The sequence below is a fragment of the Triturus cristatus genome, chromosome 1_2 (genome assembly GCF_964204655.1).
Source record: "Triturus cristatus chromosome 1_2, aTriCri1.1, whole genome shotgun sequence".
NCBI classification, from domain to species: Eukaryota; Metazoa; Chordata; class Amphibia; order Caudata; family Salamandridae; genus Triturus; species Triturus cristatus.
Window position 1 is genome coordinate 335,289,719 of NC_140580.1, and position 19,397 is coordinate 335,309,115.

At 44.8% G+C, this 19,397-nt stretch overlaps 1 protein-coding gene across 1 annotated transcript in view; it reads left to right on the plus strand.

Annotated features, from left to right (window-relative positions):
* The first annotated feature begins 5,231 nt into the window (after positions 1–5,231).
* The window catches only part of LACTBL1 (lactamase beta like 1), a 402,757-nt gene continuing 388,591 nt past the window's right edge, over positions 5,232–19,397 (plus strand). The window contains exon 1 of the mRNA XM_085614876.1: positions 5,232–5,261. The gene's annotated coding sequence lies outside the window, so the exon portion shown is untranslated. The remainder of the gene's footprint in view (positions 5,262–19,397) is intronic.

The following is a 19,397-nucleotide window of genomic DNA, read 5'->3' on the forward strand; positions in this document are numbered from 1 at the left end:
AACAGACTTGCGTTAGACGTTCTTCTTGCGAAAGAGGGCGGAGCCTATCAGATGCTGAAGATTCCACAATGTTGTACTTTAAATGGGATATGAGTAAAGATTTAAAAAGTTACATCAAAATATTACTGACTTAAGCAAAGATTTGAAAGGATTAAAAACTGATGGTGCCTGGGAATCAATAACAAAAGGATTTTCTGCTGTTAGCAGATGACTGGGAGATCTAGGAAACAGAATAGTGGTGAAAGTCTACTGTAGTGGCAATTTCTCTGTGATACTGCTGATACTAGTGACTATTGTGAAAAGATAAAGAACTGAAGTAGAATTGGAAGGCAAACAGAGTTAATACTATGATAGGATAAAAGTTCTGGAAGAATCTAGATGTAAACAAATTTAGACGGCTAAACTGTGATCTGTGACATCCAATAAAGTATTTGTGATGGCTTGATTTGCCAGCACAGGGGGGGGATTGAACCAGCATATAAGGGGATCAGTCGTTACACGACATAAAATCTAACATGAGAACAAAATTTCACAAATTAAATTCAGGTGCACATTGCACAAGAAAAAAGAAACACATGCAGTAGCGAGTTAATGAATAGAATAGGCACCAGAAACGTTTGCTTGGATTTTAGAAAAAAGAAAACATATATTGAGTGTCTAACATGCTAATGGTTTCAATTTGTATAAGTTCGAGAACATGCTAAAAAGCCAAATAACTCATAAAATGCATTTCCTGCAATCAAGAAGCTAATGTAGATTTTCATATATTTGAGCTTTGGTTATAATCATGTGTACTTCCATTAATGATTTTGAATGTATTTTGCCGTAGGGAACTATTTTAATGCTCTCATTGTAATGCATCATTGACTTTGAAAAAGTGGTGCAACTCTTCGGTAGGGGCGGGCGGAGCTCGCTGAGCTGTACTACATGGAATTCTGTGGAGTAACATAGAAACTCCAGGAGACTCCTTGGAGTTCTGCCACCCCACATAGTTAAGAGGACTCAGCTGTAATGCCGCCTGATCACAGTAGCTGCCGCTTTGAGGCGGGAATATGCAGTCATTTCAATTGGTAAAATCAAAATGCAGACGCGTTCCGCCAGAACCCTGTGCCTCGGTTTGTGCTGGGACAAGCGAGCCAACAGTGAAAAAAAATGTTACAGGGGAAGGTGAGGGACGGGTCTCACTCTCACTGCCACCGACATCCGGGGCGCGGAATCAGATAAAAAAACTTTTGAACTCTGCAGTAGCTCACCTACTCCTACTGCAGATCCAGCCTTCTGTCCACTGATGGGCTCCCAACTCTGCCTGTCCCAAAGAGGTCTCACCCAGTCCAAGGTAGCCGGAGAATGGGAAACAGTACCGGAGTCGGTGAGGAGTGCCTCTCAGGCTGTGCTGCTACAGAGGTGCGTTGTGTGTGTCCCCGGGCTGTGACCTCATTCAGAATATTTCAGATTGGATGAATCCAGTGGGAGGAGCCTGAGAATCCCCTGTGCAAGGCATCACTGAGCACAAAGTACTGCCAGAGAGACCGCGAGCGGGGGTCATGGACGCTTCAATGGTGGACGGGACACACAGCAGCATGTAATTTAGGTACTAGTGCACAATTGTATGTGTTTTTGTGAAACACATAGGGGCCGATTCCGATGTTGGACGGACTCCATTCGATATCGGTCAGGACCTCTTGTCGTCGGTTCCAGGCCTGCAAGTAGGGCTTGGTCGGAAAGATATCCGAACGGGCAGGTCTGATGCAGTTAGGATGGCTCCGACTGAGGGTCGGAGCCATTCCTTACCGCATCAGAATCGGGCCCATTGTTGTAATTGCTTTCCTCTAGGCATGATGGCACACGGCACTAAGTGATGCTGCTGGAAAACTCAGCTATGTATCACAGACAGAGTTTTTGTTGAACTCTGCTGTGCAAATGGAGCACGGAGTAGCAAAAACTCTGAACTCCGTCCACAGAGCTGAGTTTACCACACAGGCTTACTCTTTAGTGCAGCAATGTAGAAAGCTGAAATTTTGTGTGAACAATCTTTATAACAGATATGACTTTGATTTTCTCAAATGAGCAAATGGTTTACAATTATTAGCTAAAGTTGCATGTTAGTACTTTGAAAATGTGGAAATAGGCCACACCGGTGAATGAACGATTTCATGAAATAATGTATGACAATCAACTGCTTTATTAATGTATTAATTGAACTTTATTTGCTAAATATCTAGAAAGCACCTACATTTGTGTGGATTTATTTACAGATTTTAATGCATTCGAGTGACTTATTCTCTGAAGCTTGTATGTTCAACAGTACACTGTGGAAAATATTTTTTCTTCCATTCTCATTAATGTTTTTTTCTGGACTTTCTCATGGAAGTTGGTAATAATTGATACATGTTGCCATACGATGAATTGACACAGTCATATAAGATGGACTTTTGTTTCCTACAGACGGAAAGTTGCTTTTTGAATAACTTTCCAATGGACTAAAACCTGTGATTTCCGAATGGAAAACTGATTGCCATGAGCATTTTGTGAAAGAATCCTGAAGTAATTACTTTGTGCATCTTGTAGCAGATGATGAGCTAATACCTTTCTGGTGTGGCTGGTGTAGCTGTCGATGTCACCGCCGGACTCCCTGGAACTATACAGAAAGCTTCCTACCATGATCTGGGGTTCGTTCAGTTGGTCAGTCTCTGCTGAGTCTGAGCTGTGAGAAGAGGTGAGAACAGAGTTGTGTGGAACTGAGCTGCTGATGTATCCAAATAATTATTCCAAGGGCCACACTTACCACTGGCCCGCAATCTTAAGTCAAATAAGGAGCAGTTGGCAACGTGGAAGGTTCAAGCGTTTATTGGCCACCACAGAACTCTATATAGAGGAGCCTCGTCGATCCTCACCCATCAGGTGCGCCGAGGAAGACTGCTGGCTCCTTGACAGTAACACACTTTTATACATTATCAGTTCAACATACAAAACCTTATACGTGGAAAAGTACCAGTTAGTCCTGGCGCTCCTAATGAGCTTATGCCTATATCCAGTTTCGGTTACACATACAAAGGGTTACTATCTTTACAGAGAAGGTCGGCGGGGTGACTCCCTTCTTGTCCCAGGTCTAGAGGAATTTGCTTGATACTCCCTTTTAGCAGATGTGACCTTGCTTCTCAGCAATTCAGCCTGTCTCCTGACAAATGTATGAAAAGGGGGGAGCAGATGGTGCGGAAGAGACCATGTGATTCCTAACGAGAGAGTCACAATCCAAAATGGAGACTGTTCTGTTCTCGGCCCTTTTTGTCGTATTAAGCATAACGGGAATTTCGGACCCTTGAATACACTATAACTAATCATACTATCATTAGATATACTGCGCTAATCATACCATATCAACTTGAACACCTCACTGCTCAGGGCATTCAGATTGACTTTCCCTTATGCTGACTTCTTCCAACTGCTGGAAAACCAACTGCTAGTACTGCTACTGCAGCGCTGACTGCCATTTCCTCTTTTTGCTCTTTACTGCCCTATGGACTCATGCTGGCAAGGCTTGCTAGCATTGCTTATACACACTTTCCTTACTAATTAATTTGACTCTATGTCCACTGAGAAAACTTTGAGAACTGCTTTCCGCCCTCGCTGCTGGTTGATGATTATTACGCAACTGACTTATTTGAAAATCTTCGCTGAATCTTAAATGTAGTTTAACACTCCATCTTCAACTGTATTCTGAGGGTCATGAGCAAACTTATCTGAAATGCCAATTATTGCTTTGATGTCTAATACTGATTAATGCAATATTAATTAGAATTGTAAATTGTCTGAGTCTTCTCAAATTTATTAAAGTTCTTTCCACAGAGATTGTGCATATGAGTGAGAAATTCTAATGTTTAGTCGAGATACTCAGAACAGCAAGTCTTATTGTTGCTGTTTTGTATCGTGGTAGCAGTCGTTAGTTTGTATAATTTTGACCACCTAACCTTCTTCAGGAGATCTGGACTTCCTGTAGCCTTACTATATTTGTATAGCATGGTATTGCTCATAGCATGCTGAAACCTGATCCCAAATCTGGAAGTTGGTTACTTTACTTACGTATGGTTCTCATCGAGTAGCCAACAGTGATGCCTTAGTTCCTTCGCCCCTCAATGCGATGAGCAAGATTATTTGGAGGACCCACATGGACAGGTGGCAAGTGCAGTAAGGGTTCCTCAGTGAATAAAACACAGAGCTCCAAGTTATAAGAAGTTGAACTTTATGCCAAGAAGAGACCCACCACTGCTTCCCTGCACCGCAGCACACGTCTGCTTGCCCCAAAGCGAACGCCTCATCCCATTCCAAACTCAACGCTAACACATCCCCACTACCATGCTACAGTAAGATAACTCAGTCCGTAAATAGAATACAAATAGAAATGGGCCAAGAAAAATATCCGCTGGTGAACAGCCTTAGGCGCTCGGCTCCATCAGCCACTGTACTATTTTTTATTAAAAAATAAACACTGTTTTCGACTCAGATTTATTCTAATCCCCATGGCTCTTTTTATTCTGCTGGTTGTGAATAACATCCAGGATATGCATCTCGTAAAAACAACATGTGGTTTGAAGCGATACTGTACCTGAATAAAAAAAACATTAATCCTTTCTCTGCGTGGCTTAGGCGAGTGCGTGGCGATCACGACATGCAGTTTCGAATGAGGTACGGTGTGCACGGGACCTCTCTGCCGTTCTTTACATTCTCCTTCTGACGGCCATATTTCCTTTTCAGGGCTTAAAGTCAACATCTCTCTTTAAGCAGCCTCGCCCAGCAGAATCAGACTGGCAAAGGTGAAACGACGGCTCCATGCCACCAAGGGCCGCAGCTCCAGCCAGCTTTGTTTACTTTAACCAACCCTGCGCATTTTAGGAGTTGTCTACTTCAGTGGATCTACGTGAACAAACAACACTCGAAAACAATGATTTGTAAAATAAAATGAAAGGACGCCAGCGTTGGGGTCATCTGCTAACCTCGAGCTCTGACGTTGCACGATTATGGGTCTTAGCCATATATCAAACAGTCATACGTCAGGAGCGCGGGTCTAATTCTCTATTAGTTGACTTCCGGGACAGATGTTTCAGGCACAGACTATTCCGATTGTGAAAGGGAGGGTTAGAAAGAATAATCCCCCGTCAGAGAGGGTAGCATGAGGGATTAGAGCTGTGACTGCAGCTCTTAACATCTGCAATAAATTGAGGCACGCAGAGCACAGCACGCGGCGCCAGGAAGCGGCCGGACAGGTAGGACAGAACTGCTATAGCGCGTTTACCTCCTCTAGACCTCTAGATTAAAAGTCCGTGTGAGCTCTGCGTAAACAACTTCCCTCCCCCTCAATGCGCGCAGTTCCATTAGGACTCAAGGAACACCATCTTTCCCCCAGCCCTCTCCTTTTTTAAATAATTATCTTCTGATGCTTAAATTCAATTGATCAATGATAACAGCGTTCAGAATGCAACAGCGTGTTAAATGAAAGCAAAACATTAGCGAAAAAAGCAATTTGGTTAGCCTATCCAAGACTGAAACTCCAAAGAACTTGTCTGTAATATGCTAGGGCAGAGTTTAGTATTGGGAGATCCACCCCACCCTAGGGCTCAAGTCATAAAAAAGAGAGGTAGGAAACAGGGTCGGATTGGGATCACAATTTGTCCCGGGCACTGACGAAAAAAGTGGGCCACATTCATGGACGTGCCTTTTCATGAAACACACAAGGAATGTAAGTGGGAGGATATTGTTCTTGGGAAGGACACAGGGCCAAGCTGACAATGCCCTACAAGCTGAGCAACTGAAAAACAGAGAGTCCCCTTTCTATTACAAAATTATTCCCCAGCCCTCCAGCGCAGGAGCATCTGAAAAAGCAGTGAGGCCCTTTTCCTCTTAAAAAATTATTACCCAGGCCTCCAGGAGAGGAGCACCTGAAAAGCAGTGAGGCCCCTTTCTTCTTAAAAAATTATTACCCAGCCCTCCAGCGCAGGAGCATCTGAAAAGCAGTCAGGCCCCTTTCTCTTAAAAAAATGATTCCCCAGACCTACAGCAAAGGAGCACCTGAAAAAAAGCGAGGCCCCTTTCTATTACAAAATTATTCCCCAGCCCTCCAGCGCAGGAGCATCTGAAAACAGCGAGTTCCCTTTCTATTACAAAATTATTCCCCAGCCCTTCAGCGCAGGAGCATCTGAAAACAGCGAGTTCCCTTTCCATTACAAAATTATTCCCCAGCCCTCCAGCGCAGGAGCATCTGAAAACAGCGAGTTCCCTTTCCATTACAAAATTATTCCCCAGCCCTCCAGCGCAGGAGCATCTGAAAACAGCGAGTTCCCTTTCCATTACAAAATTATTACCCAGCCCTCCAGCGCAGGAGCATCTGAAAACAGCGAGTTCCCTTTCCATTACAAAATTATTACCCAGCCCTCCAGCGCAGGAGCATCTGAAAACAGTGAGTCCCCTTTCTATTACAAAATTATTCCCCAGCCCTCCAGCGCAGGAGCATCTGAAAAGCATTGAGGCCCCTTTCTTCTTAAAAATTATTCCCCGGACCTCCAGGGCAGAAGCACCTGAAAAGCAATAAGGCCCCTTTCTCTTAAAAAAATTATTCCCCAGACCTCCAGCGCTCGAGCACCTGAAAAGCAGTGAGGCCCCTTTCTCTTAAGAAAATTATTCCCCAACCCTCCAGTGCAGGAGCACCTGAAAAACTGCGAGGCCCCAGCTATTTGTAAAATACTCAGTCCTCCCCAGCCCTTCACTGTCTCGGGGCGATGGCCTGGCAGGAGAGGGGATAAAGCAAAAAACACAGCTGTTCAGCCATCTATGAGGGTGGAGGGGAGGCTAAGATGAAGAAGGTGCCAGTTCCCAACATTACCTGGCCCCGATAGCGAGACCCATTCTTCCTCGCCCATTGTGCCCTGAATGAGAAGGGCTGTGGGCGAGGACTAATGCAAACACTGTTTCAGGGCTACGTGGGCCCCAGGGGGGCCGAGGTGAAAATGGCTCAATGGCCTGAGCAACACCTGCCCACCTGGGAGTCACACAATCACCCCTCCCTAGCCCACCATCAGCGTGATTGCTTGGCAGGGCAGGGGGTCAAGGAGAGGCCACAGCTGATCATCGCTGAACGGCCGCACAGCGAGGCTGCTTTCCTATCCCTGTCCAGTGCTGTCTGTGGACTGGGAAAGGGGAAAAAACGGCCCACAGAGGGCATTGAGACACCGGCCCTTCGGCCAATGCCCGAGTGCCCGCATTACCAATCCGTCCCTGGTAGGAAACTAACCAAGGTGGGCCGTATCCAAGTGGCATCATGGCTCGTGACATCAGAGCTTATGACATCACGGCGCGTTACATTGTATGTGGTGCCACGATCTGTGTGTGGCCAGTAATTCTCATGGAATAATATTAATAATTGTAAAATAACTCAGGAGGTTATCCTATTCGCTGGAGAGATCTATGTTTTTCTAGTCCTAGTTTTAATCAAAGTAGCACAACAGGGACAAGGTGTGGTCTGCAAAGCACATAATGTAACGTGCATATGACATATTTTTATGTTATGTAGATAGGTAAGTGGGTTACTGCTTTTAACACAGAGATGCTTTTGTTACTTGCAGTTCATAAATTGTATTTGCTTTAATATAGCACAGTGAGTTATGAAGGACATGGGACTCCTACACATTGTAACCCTCACTATCCTATGTAACACATCCTGTACATTGATTTACACACATATGATTTTCTTGCCATGTATAATATGTACATGTGATGATAAGCACTCTGACATACTGCATTGGAATAAGTAGCTCTATAAATAAATTAAAACAAAAAAGTGGTATTTAAATTAATAATTTGTAAATACTGGGAGAGACCAACACATCTAACATTCTTACAGTGCATGCATACCTCTTATATACAGAGATTGTAAGTCAAAACTCTACCTCCCTTAAGTACGTGTGAAGTAATAACATACAGTGTGCCTTTGTTTCCCCTACATTGCATTTACATTTAGGTGTGAGGCTCCAGGTAGCTCACAGACAGAATCTCGAACGAAAGAAGGAATCATGGGCCTTTAAATCCATCCTTTGTTTTGAGGTCAGCTGGTATTTAAAACAACAATGCACTGTCGCCGCCTGCATTTGGCTGTTCATGAAAGCAGACATCATGCAGGTTCTGCTGAATGTGGCCTGGTGTCTGAAAATTACACCGGGATGAGTTCAGCATAATTCAGTGGGCCCAACCTCTTGGTAGGGTGGACGTCCACCCTGTGAAAATAGTGGGTGAACACTGTCTAGCCGCATGTACCCCTCACTGATGCCCTGCATCCATCCATCCATCAACAGAATTTGCCCTAGAACTGTAACAGGGGTCATCCTTGCCTATCTAATAGAGTCACATACAAAGCACAAAAATACAAACATGGTTGAGGTTAAGGCTTTTAATTCAGACACATGTATGGATGATGGCAATGTAGGAAATGAGAGGGATCTAGATGGATCCAGCAGTTTCTATTAAGGCGTATCCAGGATCTTGGCTGTCACCAGTGAAGTATGCTGAATGGTCCCACATTGCCTGCTGTTAATCTGCCGAGGGTGAGCAGGATTTCTTAATTTCACTACCAACTGGGCCAAAATCAAAGACCTCACTTAAAGGGCCATCAGTCCTTCTTTTGTTGGAGCCTCATCCTGGATTGGAGCTCTGGAGCCTAATAGCTAAATGCCAATACAATCTAGGGAAACAAAGGTACTCAGCTTGTTATCACTTCACAAATGCTTAAGGGAAACTAGAATTTTGGGGCAGGCTTTTGACTTTGTTCAGTCCCTGCATGTAAGAGATGCAGGCAATGTAAGAACGTCAGATGTATCTGTATGTAGGCATAATTACACAAATAACAATTTAACTAGCACTTACTCAATGTTTTTATTTAATTCTTTAAATCACTCCTCTTCCCAGTGTAGGATGCCAGAGTGTTTTACAACACACACACACATCATACATTATATGGAGACAATGAAATGAATGAAATGATACTTTAATAGCATGACAGGTGCTTAATGGCATTGCAGATCTAAAACCCATCACTGAATAGTACAAGTCGATAAATCACACAAGATGTTACATACAACGAGGGTCACAAGGTGTAGGAGTTACATGTCATCTGTATTGTTGGGCATTATCTGTTAAGAGTGATTGGTCTGGGGAAACACTAAATCAGGATTTATGACATAATGCATTGATTGGCCTGTCTGTACTAATGCAACTGTATTATTAACCTTAGGGTCCCCCTTTTGCAACCTTAAAATAACGGACAATTGAGAAAAAAACAAGGCTTTAAACCTATGCCCTGCTATTTTCATCTAGCTCATTGATGCACTTCACAGCACACTGAGCTATGTTGGGATTGTCACATTTAATACACAGGTAGCAAAGGGATGTGTGTGAGAAAAGCAGTAACCCACTGAGCTATCTACATAAAATGCAAATCTGTAATCTGCATGTTACAAATTGTGATTTGTAGCAAGCACATTAACCCTCTATGCTATTTCATGTTGAGTCAAAACTGTGACTAAACAAAACAAAAATCTCTACAGCAAGTACATTGACCACCAGAGTTATCATACCCTTACTGTGATCCCCTGGAAACCACAGGGCACACAAATACCTATGTAGGAAGTGCCTTAACCTCATAACATATTTTAAAATGTATAACCTGTTTTGTTACCAACTAAGTGAGCCAGAACAGAACTGGTCACGTTTGCTCTTGTTACCAATTTCACTGCATAAGAGTTTTAAAAACTCAAGTGTACACATTGAATGTTAGTCTAGGCTTCCCATGACTCTGCCACTCGTGACTCCACCCCCTCTCCCCTGCCATAACTTGACCCCCAATTTATAGGTTTCGGGACTGCATTTTACTCCTGTGCTTGCTGGAAGTACCAACGGGCGTGATTAGGTGCTCTGTATGTAGGCCTTTTGAAACTTTTCACGGAGTGAGAAAGCAAATCACTGTGCCGATCTGGTTCTTTCACTATAGTGGGCATACTGCGTGCGATTCGCCCCATCCATAGCGCCCAATTATCCCATTTGTTACACTCCCCCCCACAAAGCAAAAGCAGACAAGTAAGTGGTCTTCACTACGTAGTCTTTATTTCTTCAGATAAACGCAATCTTTGTTGATGCACAGACAACTCTCAACCATTTTATTAACATTTTAAATCAACACACTTTGATAAAGGCAATAGGCTTGAGAAATATACAATTCCGCCAAAGGTTGATATATATTGTATTTACAGTCTGAATCTCCACAACCACACTTGATGCGTGTTGTGCCAGCAGGCCACAACCAATTCTTTGCGTGTTGCGCCAGCAGGCCACAACCAATTCTTCACAGCTCCCCTTTGGGATAACTACCCACCGTCTATTCCCGAGGACGCAGCCACCAGAGCACTGCTTGGCACCTTTCTGGTGCGCCAGCCCCCCTCAATGTTTCTTACCACAAGCGCCGGCATCTCGGGTAGGGCCGGAGAGTCCAGGACCACCAGCAGGTCAGCCCCCTCTCCCGCCAGCCCGAAACCCCATATACAGCCCGCCCTGTTTGCTCCAGGGTCAGACCGTCGCCGCCAATCCAGAGTCCCTGCCATTTCTCTTGCCCGGGACCCCACCACAGGGCGAGAAGCTTGCTGGCGCTCTCCCCCTCCCCCCCCCCCCAAATGCCACTACCCCTTCCTCATCTAAGGCCATGGCCCCCAAGATGGTTTGGATGAACAATTCCAACCCTGCCTCAGACAGATGCACTCCATCCGCCAAATAAAGTTCCCCTTCTGCTGCGTGTATCAAGTTATGTCTGATTGCCCGTATGGGTGAAACTCTCAAAAGTTTTGCCACCTCCTGGTTCAATTTCTTCACTGACCTATTCAGTGCCACTGTTGGTGCGTTATTAGCCCAAACCCGACGTGGGATCATATCTGTCCAAAATATCGTGGCCTTCGGGAAGGCCTTTCTAACCTTAGAGAGCGTAAAAAAGAGTTAATCTTTTACCCCTCTCCGGCCAACCGGGATCATGTCGTTACCCCCTGAATGTATCACCAGCACGTCTGGGATGGGCATGCCCCTATCTAGTGTCTTCCGCAGATGTGCTATGACATCTTTTAAATGCTGCCCTCCTGCCCCTACCCAGTGGTGATCTATACCTTTCATCTACTGTGCTCTCTCCTCTCTGGAGTTTTCAAAAAATTGCCTTGCTCTCTGTATATAAGAATGGCCGCACCAGCATACCTGCGTCCGCTGTCTCGAGACCACTGTATTCAAATTAAATAAATTGAAAGACAAGAAAAGAAAGTTTGTATTAGGTGACTGATACCCCATGGGGCGCTGTCCCCCCCACCCCTATCTTAAGCTAACTGCGGTCTCACGTATCTCTCAAAACAGGACAACTTCCATCTGCATACCTGCTTGATGGTTTCCGTGGGGACGCCTAATGCGACTGCTGTCGTGGCCGCCCGATCCGAAAAGAATGAGACGTGAACTGGGCCGTATCCTCCCCTAACAAGGCCAGCCATCGCTTGCATAGGCTCGTAAACTGAAACCTCGTGAGGGAAGAGCTGTCTGCATGCAAAAGTAGCCTACCATCTCCCTCCTGGGCAGTACTTGCATGAAATCCTGCATCAGTGTCACGGGACAAAAACGGTCCCCAGTGCTGCTCTCAGTTGGACCCAGACCCCTTTTCCTAAAGGGTCTGTTTTTGACCTCCTCACTTTCACTTGAAGCCTTCCCTCTGAAATTAGCACCTCAGCCCATCTGATCCCCCTTTTTTGATCCGCTTTTGATGATGGTACCAGCTCTGATATCTGGAAAGCCCCAAAGAAAGCCAAGGTGTACGCCAGTCGCAGAAGCTGCGTCTCGTAAGGAGACCTGCATACCTTTGGTAATACTTCTAAAATATTTATTAACCTACTGGTGCCTATAGGTCGCCTGCTGTCTTTCTCCCCCGGGGCCAACCATTCCCAACCCTTCACTGCCCGTCTTACTCTAGGGTCCTTTGTGGGAACCCCACCCCCACAGACCCGAAAAGAGTGCAATTGCCGACAACTGCCTCTTAACCAAAGACAATGATTTTCCATTCTCCCTCTGCTGTACCATGAAAAGGAGCACCCCCGCGGGGTAAATTGCTCTGCTATCCTGGCTCCCCTCAGGAATGCTAAGTAGGCCTGCCATGCCCTCTCATACATACTCTTGGTCTTGGGCACGATGGAAGCCATTTAAGATCGGGGCAATGGGGCACCAAGTTTCCACAGCTGTTCCGGGAAGTACGTCATCTGTCTGTCCGCTTGTGGCCATCGGGCTCTGAATTTTGTCAACTTAAAACGAGACAGGGCATCAGCTACTGTGTTGCCGACCCCTGGCACATGTTTGGCAGTAAAGTATACATTACGCTGCAGGCAATCCCGCACCAGTTCCTTAAGTAAACGGAGCACCCACGGACATCTAGCCCTCTGATTGTTCACTGCCATGACTGCCGACATACTGTCCGTCCAAAAGGTAATGCGCTTATTGTCAAAGAACGGGCCCCAGAGGTGCAAGGCCACCACGATGGGAAACAGCTCTAAAAATTTGATATTGCGAGTCAAACCAGTTCTTACCCAATCTGCCAGCCAATGTTTCATGCACCAGTTTGACCATAAGACTGCCTCGAACCCTACGCTGCCAGCTGCATCTGTGTAAAGTTCCAAATCCGCACTTGACTGGGTCGGTTGCTGCCAGATCACTGTGCCATTGAAACCCGACAGAAATTCCTTCCATGTACCCAAGTCATTTTTAACCTTAATCGATAACCTAGTATAGTGGTGTTTAGCCTTTAAACAGGACATTGCCCTGACGATGTTACATGAAAAGGCCCTACCCATGGGTATCACTCGGCGGTGCGGGTGGGATTGGCCCTGTTAATCCTGCATTATTGATTGGACTTTGTGACGCTGCCACAATCACCATAGGAGATTGTGCCACCTTACCTGACTGGACCCAAACTTGCGCCACTCCACTGCCTTGATGTGCTACTACCGGTGCGGGAGCCTGCGTGGCCGGTATTGTTGCCACTGGCATCTCTCCTTCTGTTTGCACGGCAGGAGCTGCCGCTGCCAGTATTGTCGGTGATGCTATGCGGGGTGCTGAGCTCTGTTGAAGCCCCTCTATCGGAAGTGATTCCATATTCGCCTGACCCTTCTGCGCAGCAGCGCACAAAGCATAACTATTGTCCGCGTTTACCAGGGGTTGGCCACTGCCACCGCCTCACCTGGAGTGCTTGCCTGCGCTTCGACGACCCTCTTCGCCTTCTCCTGTTGTGCATCTCTGACATGTTTGGGCATCCTCCTTGTGCGTTTGGCTGATGGCACCTCTTGCTGTGGACTCCCTCCGGCCCATTAAGTCAACGTCTGCAGGGCCCAGTCAATACCGACTTTCTTTGCGACCTCCCACAATGCCGGCAGCGATCGAAATTCTTCCAGTGTAGCGGGAGCCTCCTTGGCCCCACGCACCCGCTTTGGTGGCATCCTGCCCTCTAAATAAAGCAAAAGAGAGTTACAGCATGCCCACTGCGTTTTTCCCCTTTGCCCTCTTGACGGGCCTTGCATGACGCACTTGCCTTGCTCCTCTTTCCGGCTGGGGCCCTGGGAATACCCACAACCCGGTGCCCACCTGCTTCCCTGAGTTTACCGTCCATGCATAACCACACCCTACCCCTCTGGGGTACTCACCCTCCTCACCGGTCGAATCAGTCCCATGCCCCCCCTGCTCATATCATGCAGGTATGGGCCCCCTGTCCACATGCGCGAACCCCTTGCCTGCTTAGGGCCCTCCCACTTGCCCCAATGCGATCCTGCATTAGGTGAGCCTGTGCCCCATCCCCCACATTGCTCATGCTCGTGAGTGAAAATAGGACGGGGGAGTGGGCCGCCTCACTGCATCAGCGCTCCTCAAGAGGCTACCACAGCTCGCACTACCCATTGCCCCTGCCTGCTCTGCCAATGACAGTACCAACACAACTACTAACTATCATACTCCCACAAGTGTGACATTAGAAACCATTTGAACAAGTGTGACATTAGAAACCATTTGAACCCAGGCCCGACTCCGTGTGCCAAAATCCGCCTTCAAATCAGCTCCAAATAATGCCCCTTAACATTAGGTTAATAATGCCCCTTAACCTCAATCAGCATAGGGCCTCGCTGTTTAGCGCGTGCTCATTGCCGCAAGTGAACTTGGTCCCCAACTCCCTTCGCCCGCTTCGTGTTGGCCCCCTGCTTTCCCTTAGCGTGCCCCCGTGCCCCAAAGGCTGCTACCCCTTCTCTCCATTGTATGCCTCATAGATTCTTCACTGCTTACCGCACGCTTCGTGCTGGGCCTCCGCTTTTCCCACTGTCATGCCTCCCCAGTGCACGCCTCCGGCCGTGCAAGCGCCCGCCTCGTGCCTGGATGCATTTCTCTGTGCCTGCAGCAAGCCACGCTCCCCACACAGTGCTCCTGACAAGAGAGCGCACCCGCCACACGCCTCATTACCACACGCGCCACACTCAAATCCATTACCCATACAGCGCTCCTGTTACGGTAAGTCGGCTGTATTTTTCGCGCGGTCGCACAGCATTGCTGCCACCTATGCCCGCAAGCCACGTTCCCCGCACAGCGCTCCTGACAAGAGAGCGCCACCCACCATGAGCCTCATTCCCACGCGCGCCTCGCTCACAACCATTCCTAATACAATCAGCTGACCTATGCAGATATGGCCCCCTCACCTGGATGCTCCGAACGGCCGATCGCCGACAACCGCCACTCCATATAACTCGTTTGCGTCTCCGATCCGTTGGACACCGCGGTGAAGGGACAAAGAGGCCTTCCCCCTCGTGACTCCGGCCTTTTGTCTCTTTTGTTCTAGGGGGGTCGTCCGCGCCTTGATGACGACCCTCCAACCTTCCCTGTCTCCTTGCGATGCCCCCTTCCCCTCTAACCTTTGAACCGGAAGTTATTGACTCCCACCCAAGGTGCCACTAAGGGCCCCCTGCCCCTAGTGTGGGGGGCGGGCTGACATTTTCCACATCCATAAAATACCAATTGAAAGTTTAGCTGTTAAACAAAGTTTTGTTAACATTTCACTGATTGACCAGTAGGTGAATGACTCACGTTTTATTCTGTTAAAATGCTCTTAAATTCTTCCACAACCACAGATTTCCACATAGCGAACCAGACCTTTAACGCTACCTCACAAAGCTACTGATCATGAAATTCCTCTGCAGACGGATTTCACATCCTGATCAATGCAAATGTGAGGGACCAATTTTAAACGGATGGTCAGGCAATTTTCCACCAGAATTTGCATCCACTGACCAGTGAAAAATTAAATTTTCAGTTGTTTCAAATATTGTTCTTGCATTTGGCAGTTATGCAAATGTTATTTTGTATTGGTCAATCGGCTCTAATCTTGCTGATAAATGTCCCTTTTATCCAGTGCTTTAAATGCATCAGGTACTGTCTGTACTGAGTACCTGAACTTCAATAATTTGAGAGGGAGGGTACCAGCACTTCTGAGGCCTGATGCAATACATTTAAAGTGGGAGTACCAGCACCTCGCAGGAGCAAACAGGTCCTCCAAATAGTGAATACCTGCACTTCCATATTTCCATTCAAAGCACCGCCTTTATCACTGGAGAATTGCTCCAGCACAGGTACAATCAATGTAACGTGCCCCCAGAAAGTATTTGATTTGCTTGTAGAAGAGTGAATGATCACTTGAATGTGGATGGTTCGCACAAGTGGATGTTTGTGCAAATCTGTGTAATTGGATTAGCCATATTACAGCCTTCACTGTGACACCGTTCCACCCTTTGACTTATCTTTTTAAAACATGAGTACAAGTAGTACCTCATATGTGATGTAGGCAGACACCGGATGTAGTGCATTATATTAATAACAGTATGTTACTATAAGCATGTTGTTTTGGCACACCAAAGCAACAGATACTGTGGGAAAAGTAATTGCCAGATCTGTAAAGCTTTGAAAAACAACGATATAGCCTAATAGTTTAGTTTGTCCTGAAGATATTTGGACAAATTATTGAAAAAAAATTTGCAATACACAAATCACGTGTCAAGGATATCACAATGTCAAAAATATCGTCAACAGGAATATCGAAGGTAAAAATATTGTTTTTACTATTGTTTTTAATATTGTCGTAAAAATATTGATGTAGAAAATAGCAAATGTAAGTGTTAATTAGTATGTAATTTATTGTAGCGTGTTGGATTCTATGTTTATTGCAATTTTTTCGTGTTTTTAGTAAGATAATTTATTAGTTCTGAAATTGTTGAAATTTGCATTTTTTGCTGTATTATTGTATATAAATAATTGTTATATACATTTTTTAGTAGCAGGATATTGGGTTTTTATGCAATAAGGATAGGGTGATTTTTTTAAACTGTATATTTTAAAGTAGATTTTTAGGTTAATTATTTAAATGATATGCAAATTAATATATTACAGTTTGAAAGTGTATTTTTCTACATTAACATTTTTAATTAATCTAATTTTAAAAATAATTAACATATATATTAATGGTATTAAATTGCAAAAAAATGAAACACTTAAAACACAAATTATAAAAAGAATGAAAAATACAAAAAATTTAAATCTATTTTTAATTAAAAAAATAGTTGACATTTTTAATTTGAACGTTTTTAATGTTACAATTTTTGTGAATTTTTTTTTTCAATATTACAAATATTTAATGTTTGCATATATACTGAAAATATATTTTTATATTTTTCAAATAAAAAAAAGTATTTAATTTGTATTTTTATGATTGTTAATTTTGGAGTTTGATTTAAATTTTTATATTATGGTTTGAAGTTTAGGAATGGTTGTACCTATTTTAAAAATGTATAAGTAGTGATTTACTTTATGTATGTTAATGTTTGAATATATATATATATATATAGCGAAATCCCTCAGTAAGCCCTCTCTGGGTCGAACAGAAGGGCACAGACTCCGAAAGTGGTGCTGAAGATTATTCTTTATTTGGCAAGTAGACATGTTTCGACCGCAAGCCTGCTCTCTTGTTCACTTAACGCGCTGCATTGAATGACAGGCTATATATAATTGCATGCATGTCCAGGGATGGCAAGTAACTTTTTTATTTTCATTGACAAAAAGGCAATAATGCAATAATGACGTAGCTGACATGAGTGCTGTAAACTCGACGAGTCATTCATGTGGTTAGGCATATGTAGCGACCGTAAAGCAAAGGAGTGACTGACGTGGTTGACAGACTATTAATATTCTTATGCAGCAAAAGATGAACTGCAAAGTAGCCTAATTAGGCGAAAGTACAATTGCGAAGGCACAAAAATGGATACAGTACGCATAGTGCAAATGTAGCACAGGTATTGACAAATTCAATAGTGAGGCGTAGAAACGTCCTTATGTTAAAAGTGGCTGCGATGTGTATGGAGAGGCCCTACAGTGATGTGCTGGTGCCACCTAGTATCCTGCTGTGGAATAGGTGAAGTCCAGTCGACCTTCCAGGAGGTATGTGCGTGCAAATGAATTATTGCCCTAAGGTGAGCTGAGGAGCAGAAGGCTCGGAGTAAGTGAGAGCTCGTCAGCCTGAGTTGGGTATTGCCAGAGATCAGTGGAGTGCATTCTGAATGAAAGTCACCCAGAGGTCCTAGATCTATCGCATGATTAGATGAAGGATTGAGGGAAGGTGCGCTGGGCGTGTGCGTGAAGTAAAAGGTTAAGTGGTCAGTGGTATTGCTCCCATAAGGGGTATTGGAGCTGGAATACAGCTTCAAGTATGTGTGGTGTCTAGTGATCTGTGTGGGTGTGATTTAAAAACAACCAACAGTAAGACATGTAATCTTAAATATCTTAAAAGCTGAACCTTACTGAGGTGCCAAAACACAGCAAAAGTGAGGGGGTTAGAGGGACTCAGATAACTGCAGGTTGCTTGTAAGGCACAATAAATACAGTATATATAATACATGTAGGGAGGGTTAAAAACAAATATATCCAACCACACCAACTAGTGCAGATACATTTGTAATCCTAGACATAACACATGTTGAACAATGAGAGATGTGGAAGTAGATAATGTGGTATCTATAGGAAGTTGTGTGGATCCTCATTAATGTTGAGCCCTGCTGGTGTCTTAGTGTTGAGCTCAATGATGTATCTAGACTCAAGTTGTCATAGGAGTTTTTCCCTGTTACCACCCCGCCTGAGTTGTGGTATGCAGTCAATGACAAAGTATTTGAAATCACCCAGATTGTTTTTGTGAATCTCCTTGAAGTGTTGTGCTACGGGGTATGGCCCTGAGGTGTTGTAAGATACGCTGGTGCACCCCACGTATCTGAGGCCACAGCTGCACTCTAGCACGTAGTCTGCAAATTCTGTCCTGCAGGAGAGTTTGTGTTTGATTTTGATTGTTTCAGTGCGGAAAGCGGCTGTGACCTGACTGGTGTTAATACCGAATTTACAGGCCCTGCAACTGGTGCACTTGACAAATCCAGTGATGCTTGTAAGCCAGTTGGACTTGGGGAGACTTCAGGACTGCTCCTGACTAGGGCATCCCGCATGGAAAAAGCTCTCCTGTAGGTGATATCAGGGTACTGGGCAAGCATGGGGCCAAGAGTGAGATCAAATTTAATGATGCCCCAGTGTTTGTTAATGATGGCTTTGATAACCCTTCCTCTGTGTTATGTGAAATGATGAGGCGGGTGCTGACCGTCCCTGCGTAGTTGTGCATTGTCTTCTACAGGGACAGTGGGAGTGTTACCCAGCAGAAGGGTCTCTCTGGTGGAGGCATTGGCTTTAGTGATGGCTGCGATGATGATTTTGTCATGGTACCCTGTGCTCTGAATCTGTTGTGTGCATCCCTTTGACAGGAGAGTAAGTCAGAGTTGGAGCTGCAGAATCATAGGGGATGCTCGAGATAAGGTGTTTGGGGTGAAAACTAGAGGCGTGGAGGGTGGAATTGTTTGTAGTTTTAGTCAATGTGGTTTTAGATTAAATATAAGTTTTTTTATAGTTTTAAAATTGTGTGAGTAGGGAGTATTGATTGTGTTTATAACATGTTTAGTTTGCAATATCTTTTAAAATATGTTTTAGATTGTAGTGACAAGAGTAAACTTCACTTCTTTAGCATCCAACACCTTGTTCATATTGAGGCAGGAATATTAAATGTCACCACTTTAGTGTTCAACACCTTCTCCCAATATGGTTATATTGGAGTGTAAAAAATAAATGTAACCCCTTTAGTGTCTAACCCCTTCCCCAAATTTGGTTAAGTTGGAGTGAGAATAGTAAAGGTCACTCTTTTAGTGTCCAAATTCTTCTTCAAAGTGCTATAGTGGAGTGGG